At 44.7% G+C, this 13,259-nt stretch overlaps 1 long non-coding RNA gene across 1 annotated transcript in view; it reads left to right on the forward strand.

The window, feature by feature from the left end:
- The window catches only part of LOC109867765 (uncharacterized), a 39,464-nt gene extending 28,204 nt beyond the window's left edge, over positions 1 to 11,260 (forward strand). The window contains exon 4 of the long non-coding RNA XR_002251849.2: positions 10,821 to 11,260. This is a non-coding gene — a long non-coding RNA (uncharacterized LOC109867765). The remainder of the gene's footprint in view (positions 1 to 10,820) is intronic.
- Positions 11,261 to 13,259: the final 1,999 nt, after the last annotated feature.

Here is a 13,259-nt window from a genome sequence, read left to right on the forward strand (position 1 = left end):
TGGGAGTCTAGACTAGTCCACCGTCACATTAAGAGATCACCCAGGGAGTCTAGACTAGTCCACCGTCACATTAAGAGAAAACCCTGGGAGTCTAGACTTGTCCACAATCACATTAAGAGAACACCCTGGTAGTCTAGACTAGTCCACCATCACATTAAGAGAACACCCTGGTAGTCTAGACTAGTCCACCATCAATTAAGAAAACACCCTGGTAGTCTAGACTAGTCCACCATCACATTAAGAGAACACCCTGGGAGTCTAGACTAGTCCACCGTTACATTAAGAGAACACCCTGGGAGTCTAGACTAGTCCACCGTCACATTTAGAGAACACCCTGGTAGTCTATACTAGTCCACCGTCACATTAAGAGAACACCCTGGGAGTCTAGACTAGTCCACCGTCACATTAAGAGAACACCCTGGGAGTCTAGACTAGTCCACCGTCACATTAAGAGATCACCCAGGGAGTCTAGACTAGTCCACCGTCACATTAAGAGAAAACCCTGGGAGTCTAGACTTGTCCACAATCACATTAAGAGAACACCCTGGTAGTCTAGACTAGTCCACCATCACATTAAGAGAACACCCTGGTAGTCTAGACTAGTCCACCATCACATTAAGAGAACACCCTGGTAGTCTAGACTAGTCCACCATCAATTAAGAAAACACCCTGGTAGTCTAGACTAGTCCACCATCACATTAAGAGAACACCCTGGGAGTCTAGACTAGTCCACCGTTACATTAAGAGAACACCCTGGGAGTCTAGACTAGTCCACCGTCACATTTAGAGAACACCCTGGTAGTCTATACTAGTCCACCGTCACATTAAGAGAACACCCTGGGAGTCTAGACTTGTCCACCATCACATTAAGAGAACACCCTGGTAGTCTAGACTAGTCCACCATCACATTAAGAGAACACCCTGGTAGTCTAGACTAGTCCACCATCAATTAAGAAAACACCCTGGTAGTCTAGACTAGTCCACCATCACATTAAGAGAACACCCTGGGAGTCTAGACTAGTCCACCGTCACATTAAGAGAACACCCTGGGAGTCTAGACTAGTCCACCGTCACATTAAGAGATCACCCAGGGAGTCTAGACTAGTCCACCATCACATTAAGAGAACACCCTGGGAGGCTAGACTAGTCCACCGTCACATTAAGAGAACACCCAGGGAGGCTAGACTAGTCCACCGTCACATTAAGAGAACACCCTGGGAGTCTAGACTAGTCCACCGACACATTAAGAGAACACCCTGGGAGTCTAGACTAGTCCACCGTCACATTAAGAGAACACCCTGGGAGTCTAGACTAGTCCACCGTCACATTAAGAGAACACCCTGGGAGTCTAGACTAGTCCACCGTCACATTAAGAGATCACCCAGGGAGTCTAGACTAGTCCACCGTCACATTAAGAGAAAACCCTGGGAGTCTAGACTTGTCCACCATCACATTAAGAGAACACCCTGGTAGTCTAGACTAGTCCACCATCACATTAAGAGAACACCCTGGGAGTCTAGACTAGTCCACCGTCACATTAAGAGAACACCCTGGGAGTCTAGACTAGTCCACCGTCACATTAAGAGATCACCCAGGGAGTCTAGACTAGTCCACCGTCACATTAAGAGAAAACCCTGGGAGTCTAGACTTGTCCACAATCACATTAAGAGAACACCCTGGTAGTCTAGACTAGTCCACCATCACATTAAGAGAACACCCTGGTAGTCTAGACTAGTCCACCATCAATTAAGAAAACACCCTGGTAGTCTAGACTAGTCCACCATCACATTAAGAGAACACCCTGGGAGTCTAGACTAGTCCACCGTTACATTAAGAGAACACCCTGGGAGTCTAGACTAGTCCACCGTCACATTTAGAGAACACCCTGGTAGTCTATACTAGTCCACCGTCACATTAAGAGAACACCCTGGGAGTCTAGACTTGTCCACCATCACATTAAGAGAACACCCTGGTAGTCTAGACTAGTCCACCATCACATTAAGAGAACACCCTGGTAGTCTAGACTAGTCCACCATCAATTAAGAAAACACCCTGGTAGTCTAGACTAGTCCACCATCACATTAAGAGAACACCCTGGGAGTCTAGACTAGTCCACCGTCACATTAAGAGAACACCCTGGGAGTCTAGACTAGTCCACCGTCACATTAAGAGATCACCCAGGGAGTCTAGACTAGTCCACCATCACATTAAGAGAACACCCTGGTAGTCTAGACTAGTCCACCATCAATTAAGAAAACACCCTGGTAGTCTAGACTAGTCCACCATCACATTAAGAGAACACCCTGGGAGTCTAGACTAGTCCACCGTTACATTAAGAGAACACCCTGGGAGTCTAGACTAGTCCACCGTCACATTTAGAGAACACCCTGGTAGTCTATACTAGTCCACCGTCACATTAAGAGAACACCCTGGGAGTCTAGACTTGTCCACCATCACATTAAGAGAACACCCTGGTAGTCTAGACTAGTCCACCATCACATTAAGAGAACACCCTGGTAGTCTAGACTAGTCCACCATCAATTAAGAAAACACCCTGGTAGTCTAGACTAGTCCACCATCACATTAAGAGAACACCCTGGGAGTCTAGACTAGTCCACCGTCACATTAAGAGAACACCCTGGTTGTCTAGACTAGTCCACCATCAATTAAGAAAACACCCTGGTAGTCTAGACTAGTCCACCATCACATTAAGAGAACACCCTGGGAGTCTAGACTAGTCCACCGTCACATTAAAAGAACACCCTGGGAGTCTAGACTAGTCCACCGTCACATTAAGAGAACACCCTGGGAGTCTAGACTAGTCCACCGTCACATTAAGAGAACACCCATGGAGGCTAGACTAGTCCACCGTCACATTAAGAGAACACCCTGGGAGTCTAGACTTGTCCACCGTCACATTAAGAGAACACCCTGGTTGTCTAGACTAGTCCACCATCACATTAAGAGAACACCCTGGTAGTCTAGACTAGTCCACCATCAATTTAGAAAACACCCTGGTAGTCTAGACTAGTCCACCATCACATTAAGAGAACACCCTGGGAGTCTAGACTAGTCCACCGTCACATTAAGAGAACACCCTGGGAGTCTAGACTAGTCCACCGTCACATTAAGAGAACACCCTGGGAGTCTAGACTAGTCCACCGTCACATTTAGAGAACACCCTGGTAGTCTATACTAGTCCACCGTCACATTAAGAGAACACCCTGGGAGTTTAGACTAGTCCACCGTCACATTAAGAGAAAACCCTGGGAGTCTAGACTAGTCCACCATCACATTAACAGAACACCCTGGGAGTCTAGACTAGTCCACCGTCACATTAAGAGATCACCCAGGGAGTCTAGACTAGTCCACCGTCACATTAAGAGAACACCCTGGGAGTCTAGACTAGTCTACCGTCACATTAAGAGAACACCCTGGGAGTCTAGACTAGTCCACCGTCACATTAAGAGAACACCCTGGGAGTCTAGACTAGTCCACCGTCACATTAAGAGAACACCCTGGGAGTCTAGACTAGTCCACCATCACATTAAGAGAACACCCTGGGAGTCTAGACTAGTCCACCGTCACATTAAGAGAACACCCTGGGAGTCTAGACTAGTCCACCATCACATTAAGAGAACACCCTGGGAGTCTAGACTAGTCCACCGTCACATTAAGAGAACACCCTGGGAGTCTAGACTAGTCTACCGTCACATTAAGAGAACACCCTGGGAGTCTAGACTAGTCCACCGTCACATTAAGAGAACACCCTGGGAGTCTAGACTAGTCCACCGTCACATTAAGAGAACACCCTGGGAGTCTAGACTAGTCCACCATCACATTAAGAGAACACCCTGGGAGTCTAGACTAGTCCACCGTCACATTAAGAGAACACCCTGGGAGTCTAGACTAGTCCACCGTCACATTAAGAGAACACCCTGGGAGTCTAGACTTGTCCACCATCACATTAAGAGAACACCCTGGTAGTCTAGACTAGTCCACCATCACATTAAGAGAACACCCTGGTAGTCTAGACTAGTCCACCATCAATTAAGAAAACACCCTGGTAGTCTAGACTAGTCCACCATCACATTAAGAGAACACCCTGGGAGTCTAGACTAGTCCACCGTCACATTAAGAGAACACCCTGGGAGTCTAGACTAGTCCACCGTCACATTAAGAGATCACCCAGGGAGTCTAGACTAGTCCACCATCACATTAAGAGAACACCCTGGTAGTCTAGACTAGTCCACCATCAATTAAGAAAACACCCTGGTAGTCTAGACTAGTCCACCATCACATTAAGAGAACACCCTGGGAGTCTAGACTAGTCCACCGTTACATTAAGAGAACACCCTGGGAGTCTAGACTAGTCCACCGTCACATTTAGAGAACACCCTGGTAGTCTATACTAGTCCACCGTCACATTAAGAGAACACCCTGGGAGTCTAGACTTGTCCACCATCACATTAAGAGAACACCCTGGTAGTCTAGACTAGTCCACCATCACATTAAGAGAACACCCTGGTAGTCTAGACTAGTCCACCATCAATTAAGAAAACACCCTGGTAGTCTAGACTAGTCCACCATCACATTAAGAGAACACCCTGGGAGTCTAGACTAGTCCACCGTCACATTAAGAGAACACCCTGGTTGTCTAGACTAGTCCACCATCAATTAAGAAAACACCCTGGTAGTCTAGACTAGTCCACCATCACATTAAGAGAACACCCTGGGAGTCTAGACTAGTCCACCGTCACATTAAAAGAACACCCTGGGAGTCTAGACTAGTCCACCGTCACATTAAGAGAACACCCTGGGAGTCTAGACTAGTCCACCGTCACATTAAGAGAACACCCATGGAGGCTAGACTAGTCCACCGTCACATTAAGAGAACACCCTGGGAGTCTAGACTTGTCCACCGTCACATTAAGAGAACACCCTGGTTGTCTAGACTAGTCCACCATCACATTAAGAGAACACCCTGGTAGTCTAGACTAGTCCACCATCAATTTAGAAAACACCCTGGTAGTCTAGACTAGTCCACCATCACATTAAGAGAACACCCTGGGAGTCTAGACTAGTCCACCGTCACATTAAGAGAACACCCTGGGAGTCTAGACTAGTCCACCGTCACATTAAGAGAACACCCTGGGAGTCTAGACTAGTCCACCGTCACATTTAGAGAACACCCTGGTAGTCTATACTAGTCCACCGTCACATTAAGAGAACACCCTGGGAGTTTAGACTAGTCCACCGTCACATTAAGAGAAAACCCTGGGAGTCTAGACTAGTCCACCATCACATTAACAGAACACCCTGGGAGTCTAGACTAGTCCACCGTCACATTAAGAGATCACCCAGGGAGTCTAGACTAGTCCACCGTCACATTAAGAGAACACCCTGGGAGTCTAGACTAGTCTACCGTCACATTAAGAGAACACCCTGGGAGTCTAGACTAGTCCACCGTCACATTAAGAGAACACCCTGGGAGTCTAGACTAGTCCACCGTCACATTAAGAGAACACCCTGGGAGTCTAGACTAGTCCACCATCACATTAAGAGAACACCCTGGGAGTCTAGACTAGTCCACCGTCACATTAAGAGAACACCCTGGGAGTCTAGACTAGTCCACCATCACATTAAGAGAACACCCTGGGAGTCTAGACTAGTCCACCGTCACATTAAGAGAACACCCTGGGAGTCTAGACTAGTCTACCGTCACATTAAGAGAACACCCTGGGAGTCTAGACTAGTCCACCGTCACATTAAGAGAACACCCTGGGAGTCTAGACTAGTCCACCGTCACATTAAGAGAACACCCTGGGAGTCTAGACTAGTCCACCATCACATTAAGAGAACACCCTGGGAGTCTAGACTAGTCCACCGTCACATTAAGAGAACACCCTGGGAGTCTAGACTAGTCCACCGTCACATTAAGAGAACACCCTGGGAGTCTAGACTAGTCCACCGTCACATTAAGAGAACACCCTGGGAGTCTAGACTAGTCCACCATCACATTTAGAGAACACCCTTGTTGTCTAGACTAGTCCACCATCACATTAAGAGAAGACCCTGGGAGTCTAGACTAGTCCACCGTCACATTAAGAGAACACCCTGGTAGTCTAGACTAGTCCACCGTCACATTAAGAGTCTTTTTAGGGACCCCAAATCATTACAGTTTAATCCAGTGAAGGGTCTTGAGTTTGACAATCGAGACCATCATTCTTTTGAAGTTGAGCCTTTGTTGCCCAGTAGCTATCAATTAAAACAGTTTTTCTATCAATCAGTAACAGTTTGTCTGTAAAGACACATGTATTGTTTTGTGCTAGCAGTTGGAGTATCACTGAGGTATGAAGATGGGAAGTAGTGGATGTTAAGGTGTTGCTTCTTGTTTGAAAAGACCCAGCTAAGAAGCACAGATATGTACAGGGAATGTTGTCAAAGAGACTAGATTAGGTAGTGTGTAAGAGAGTTCATACTTAAAAGCCAAGCCTCTGACAGTGTTGTGCATGGAAAATAGAACATGTGGATTGCAATCTAAGTAGCCATTTAGGTCAGGCTTTACCAAGGGGACGGTGTGTGTGAAGCACATCAGAGGACCACATCAGAACATACAGTACGGTGGTCAGCTGCTCAGCTATGCAATGTGTGAGAGGTCTATTTGTGTGTTTCTGCGTGCGTGCGCAAATGTGTCATATATTTGTAAAGACAGGCTGGGATAGCAAGCCAGGTGTGAATCAAGAGGTCACATTAGTCATGAGCACAGTCCACTTTTTGTGTTAAAGGTAACATGCAAGTCACATAAGTCTGGCAGATGCTGTCCAAGAGTTCAGAATAAAAAGGGCAAAAAGTATTTGCCCCGTTCCTGATTTTCTCTATTTTTGCATATTTTTGATACTGAATGTTATCAGATCTTTAACTAAAACATAATATTAGATAAAAGGATACATCATTTATAAATAAAATAACAAAGTTAGGAAACACCCAATTAGCCTGTGTGTAAAAGTAATTGCCCCCTTACACTCTGTGGTTTTGCCACCTTTTAGCTACAATGACTCCAACCAAACACTTCCTGTAGTTGTTCATAAGTCTCTCACATCGCTGTGGAGGAATTGTGTCCCACTCTTCAAATCAAATTTGATTTCGAATTTGCCACATGCTCCGAATACAACACGTGTGCCTAGGAGACTGTGTGAATCAGGCCTTCATGGCCTGAATTGCTGTAAGGAAGCCACAACTAAAGGACACCAATAATAATAAGAGACTTGCTTGAGCCAAGAGACACAAGTAATGGACATTAGAGCGGTGGAAATGTGTCCTTTGGTCTGGAGTCCAAATTAGTGATTTGACACACCGTGTCATTGTGAGACGCGGTGTGGGGGAACGGATGATCTCTGCATGTGTATTTCCCACCGTAAAGCATGGAGGAGGAGGTGTGATGGTGTGGGGGTGCTTTGCTGGTGACACTGTCAGTAATTTATTTAGAAATCAAGGCACACTTAACCAGCATGGCTACCACAGCATTCTGCAGCGATATGCCATCCCATATGGTTTGGGCATGGTCAAATCAAATTGTATTTGTCACATGTGCCGAATACAACAGATGTCAACCTTACAGTGAAATGCTTTACTTAAAAGCCCTTAACCAACACTGCAGTTTGAAGAAAATTCCTTTAAAAAAAGTAAGAGGTAGGAAAAACAAATGATTAAGGAGCAACAGTAAATAACAATAGCGGGGCTATATACAGGGGGTACCGGTTCAGAGTCAATGTGATAATGTGCGGGGGCACCAGTGTCGAGGTAATTATGTACATGCAGGTAGGGTTATTAAAGTGGCTATGCATAGATGATAACAGAGAGTAGCAGCAGTGTAGGGAGGGGGGGGGGGTGTTCGTCACAGGGCATAGCGGGATTTCTTATAAGCTTCCGGGTTAGAGTCCCGCTCCTTGAAAGTGGCAGCTCTGCCCTTTAGCTCGGTGAGAATGTTGCATGTAATCCATGGCTTCTGGTTGGGGTATGTACACTGGAAGCCAGTGACTGATGTGGTGTATTCCTCAATGCCGTCGGAAGAATCGCGGAACATGTTCCAGTCTGTGATAGCAAAACAGTCCTGTAGTTTAGCATCTGCTTCATCTGACCACTTTTTTATAGACAGTCTATCAAAAAGGCAGCTTTAGCAGGGCAGAAATTTGACGAACTGACTTGTTGGAATGATGGCATCCTATGATGGTGCCACATTGAAAGTCACTGAGCTCTTCAGTAAGGCCATTCTAGAGCCAATGTTTGTCGATGGAGATGGTATGGTTGTGTGCTCGATTTTATACACCTGTCAGCAACTGGAGTGGCTGGAATAGCCGAATCTACTCATTTGAAGGGGTGTCCACATGCTTTTATTATATATAGTGTATGTAATTGTTGTGTTATTTGTTCACTCAGGTTCCCTTTAAGATCTGATAACGTTCAGTATCAAAAATATGCAACAGTAGAGAACTAGATACTTTTTCACAGCACTGTACTAGGGGTCGCAGAGTAGCCTAATGGTTAGAGTGTTGGACTAGTAACCGAAAGGTTGCAATTTCAAATCCCCAAGCTGACAAGGTACAAATCTGTCGTTCTGCCCCTGAACAGGCAGTTAACCCACTGTTCCTAGGCCGTCGTTGTGTAGGAGGACAATCAGCTAATTTAAATGCACTCCCACACACTGTACTGTTGCTGTTGACAATGTGTCTTGAAAAATAAGTCAAATCACTAAGGATACCACATTTTCTGCCTTCAGATGAAAACATCTATTGCCTTGGAGAGGACATTGACTTGTCCAACAGTAACATCTATTGCCTTAGAGAGGACATTGACTTGTCCAACAGTAACATCTATTGCCTTAGAGAGGACATTGACTTGTCCAACAGTAACATCTATTGCCTTAGAGAGGACATTGACTTGTCCAACAGTAACATCTATTGCCTTGGAGAGGACATTGACTTGTCCAACAGTAACATCTATTGCCTTGGAGAGGACATTGACTTGTCCAACAGTAACATCTATTGCCTTGGAGAGGACATTGACTTGTCCAACAGTAACATCTATTGCCTTGGAGAGGACATTGACTTGTCCAACAGTAACATCTATTGCCTTGGAGAGGACATTGACTTGTCCAACAGTAACATCTATTGCCTTGGAGAGGACATTGACTTGTCCAACAGTAACATCTATTGCCTTGGAGAGGACATTGACTTGTCCAACAGTAACATCTATTGCCTTGGAGAGGACATTGACTTGTGCAACAGTAACATATTTTTGGTGTGTTGAAAGTGACCCAACTGAAAAGCAACACCCATAGCATCATTGCAGTAAGGACTCATCTGTAAAATCCTTATCGTGGATGGCTTTTTATACATGCTTGTTTGTCTTCTGCCCTTAAAGGACAGGTACATTTACTTAGGTCCAAGATAGGGGACTGTTGTCTAACTAAATGTTTTTCTTTGGAGAGGGTTGTCTTTTTTTTATTGGGCACAGGGGAGGGTAGTGCATTTTTTTCCCTGATTTACCGTTCTGCAGGTTTTACTATATAATGTCTTCCATTTAGTCACATTTACTCATCTTCTTTCATGTGCCTCCCCTATCAAGGTGTTTTGGTACTTCTCTTATGCACTATGCTTTTTTGTGTGGTTACTATACCACAGGTCAATACAGTCTACCAGTCAACTGTCTATGCTGCCCTCTAGTCATAGTGACAATAGTGGTAGTTGGATTGTTTGTCCAGATCTGCAATAGTTAACTAGCAATCATACCATACATAAAATCATCAATATCTGCACCAATGTTCAATATAAATCCACAAGATAGAGGAATGAAGCCAGGTGTGTCATTGCGCATGAACGAACAATGAAGACATGGAACTCTTGTTTAGGGACAAACAAATGATCCTACCAAGACTAGCTAACCACACCACACTCCAATGAATAATTGCACTATTGTTTTCAAGTGAGTACAATTCTACTCTAGGCTATAAACTGTAGTGAAAATGTCATTTCAATAATAATAATGGCGCAAAAGCCCGTTATTTGAATGTTTCATTGCATTTGGATCAGTTGTGGGGCTACTCTCAACTGATAAGAAGGCACAGTAGCAGACCAGTCTGGACGTATTTTTACTTTGATACTGATGTGCTTTCTGTTGCCGATCATCATTCTCCCAAGTCGTCTTTTATACTGTAATGTAGCCACAGAGGCCTATGCTCCCAGCAGGCCCAGTTATTCAGAAAAGCATAACACTGCGTTTTGCCTCCTTTCTGATCCAAGCGACTATTCCTCGACTTAGTACCCAACGTTTCAATATACCCGAAATATTTGTAATTGAACTTTTAAAATACTGTACATTACCTTTTACCTTTTATGTGTGGCATAAGCCCAACTATTCACAATGTTTTAATCTGATTAGGCTACTTCAGAAGTCTCCTGTAGGCTACCTGAGCATGTTCATCTACTCCACTCTATTATAATTTCAGCATCCAAACTATGCAAGGGCCATTTGATTAATGGAAAGAGACATCTGTTACAAAACACCAAAAAGTTTTATGACATTAGGAGATTGTCAAACCAAGTCTTCAATACGGAGTAGGGGGGGATGAAGTAGGGAGGGATGAAGTAGGGAGGGATGAAGTAGGGAGGGATGAAGTAGGGAGGGATGTATTTTCTGTTTGTTGAGAATTACATACTATACTTGATTGTGGTGGTGTTAAACTCAAACAATGATGATAAGAGCTCGAAGTTGGGAATCTGTATATGTAGTTATGCGTTGCTTATTGGCTGCATTTGCAGGTCTCCCAACATATCACCTGGCTATGAGCAGACAGCATCCTGGGAGCGCCGCAGGTCTCCCAACATATCACCTGGCTATGAGCAGACAGCATCCTGGGAGCGCCTCAGGTCTCCCAACATATCACCTGGCTATGAGCAGACAGCATCCTGGGAGTGCCTCAGGTGTCCCAACATATCACCCTGCTCTGAGCAGATTGCATCCTGGGAGTGCCGCAGGTCTCCCAACATATCACCTGGCGCTTCCTGTCTGCAGGGGGATTGTCATCCACATTCTCTCTGTTGCTCTGACTCACCATTAGGCAAACCAAGACTGACCAGGGGAGGGGAAAAGAGCTAGATAGATTAAATTATATTTTCATTAAAGTAAGATTAGACCGAAGGGTAAAGAGTGGGATGAAAAACACGTTCATGCACGAATAAAATGCTTTGTCCGTACTCCCTCCTTGCCTCCATTTCCCTGTTCTAAAGAGCAGGTCCCCTCTGCTCTCTGGTGGTGGCTGTGCTGTTAAGAAGCAGTCATGAGAGCAAACCCATTTTGGCACTGCTTTGCACTTCAGAGCAATCCTGCTGTTTAAAACTATTTATGTTTCTAACTAATTACTGGAGCATAGGGGCTGGATGCTGTACGTGATTAGTAAGAATGCAGGCACACCACAGACGCCAACCCACGTCAGTTCTTGCATGAGTACATTCCAACAAATGCCAGGGCTTACAATGCCTGGATAGGTATTAACATATCATCTAACTACATCATGTGACATAACAATCTGATGCCTGACTGCACAGTTGATGACGTGGCATGCAACCATTGGTTGATGCAATGCAACTCCTGCACATCTAGTTGTTTAGGAACTCTATCATTAATTGAGCTCTCCATCTGGCTGCTAGTGGGGTCCCATTCTCCTCATCAGAGTTCACCTGATGACTTCCTGCTGACTGCACAGTGCTGGGTGATTGATGTGATTTCCCTGAGGGAGGGGAGTGGTTCTAAATCTGGCTCCAGCACTGCAGATGGAACCGGCTCCGGTCCGTGTCGTGTTCCCATCAGCAGCCCAGTGTGCAGCTCCAACACTATGATTGGAGCACTCCCCACTGGCCTTCAATCACACCAAACATATTGCGTATTTTTTCATCTTCCATCCCCCTGCCTCAACCTCATTACTGTTTTTTAAAATATTTTTTTTAAATACATTTAGGGGGTAGATCAGCTTTAGTATTGCAGATAGATTGTGGCTTACATCAATGTAATTGTTTGCAGCATTTACAATCCCCCATATTTTCTTAAATGTTTTCAATATATTTTCCTTTCTTATTTTCCCCTAAACCTACCTCCCCTACCCTAATTGGAGTAAAGTAAGGGACGACAATACTTAGACTTCTACTTCCAACTTCTACTTCTACATTTTACAGGCACGGTACATTTGACCTTTGTTATCCCTTTAGTCCAACCCTTCAGCTACCCTCAACACCTCCCATCTATCTCTGAAACCTATCCCATTTTGATTTTTACTTGCCATATGCAGTACCAGTAAAAAGTTGACACATCTACTCATTCAAGGGTTTTTCTTTATTTTTTATTATTTTCTACATTGTAGAATAATAGTGAAGACATCACAACTATGAAATAACTGATATGGAATAATGTAGTAACCCAAAAAGTGTCAAAATCAAAATATATTAGAGATTCTTCAAAGTAGACACCCTTTGCCTTGATGACAACTTTGCACACTCTTGGTTCCCACATATGCTGAGCACTTGTTGGCTGCTTTTCCTTCACTCTGCAGTCCAACTCATCCCAAACAATCTCAGTTGGGTTGAGGTTGGGTGATTGTGGAGGCCAGGTCATCTGATGCAGCACTCCATCACTCTCCTTCTTGGTCAAATAGCCCTTACACAGCTTGGAGGTGTGTTTTGGGTCATTCTTCTGTTGAAAAACAAATGATAGTACACTAAGTGCAAACCAGATGGGATGGCGTATCGCTGCAGAATGCTGTGGTAACCATGCTGGTTAAGTGTGCCTTGAATTCAAAATAAATCACAGACAGTGTCACCAGAAAAGCACTCCCACACCATCACACCTCCTCCTCCATGGTTCACGGTGGGAACCACACATGCGGAGATCATCCGTTCACCCACTTTGTGTCTCACAAAGACACGACGGTTGGGACCAAAAATCTCAAATTTGGACTCAGATCAAAGGACAGATTGCCACCGGTCTAATGTCCATTGCTCGTGTTTCTTGGCCGAAGCAAGTCTCTTCTTCCTATTGGTGTCCTTTAGTAGGGATTTCTTTGCAGCAATTTGACCATGAAGGCCTGATTCACGTGGTCTCCTCTGAACAGTTGATGTTGTGATGTGTCTGTTACTTGAACTCTGTGAAGCATTTATTTGAGCTGCAATTTCTGAGGTGCAGTTAACTCTAATGAACGTATCCTCTGC

Source organism: Oncorhynchus kisutch, linkage group LG22, assembly GCF_002021735.2.
Source record: "Oncorhynchus kisutch isolate 150728-3 linkage group LG22, Okis_V2, whole genome shotgun sequence".
Taxonomy (NCBI): Eukaryota; Metazoa; Chordata; class Actinopteri; order Salmoniformes; family Salmonidae; genus Oncorhynchus; species Oncorhynchus kisutch.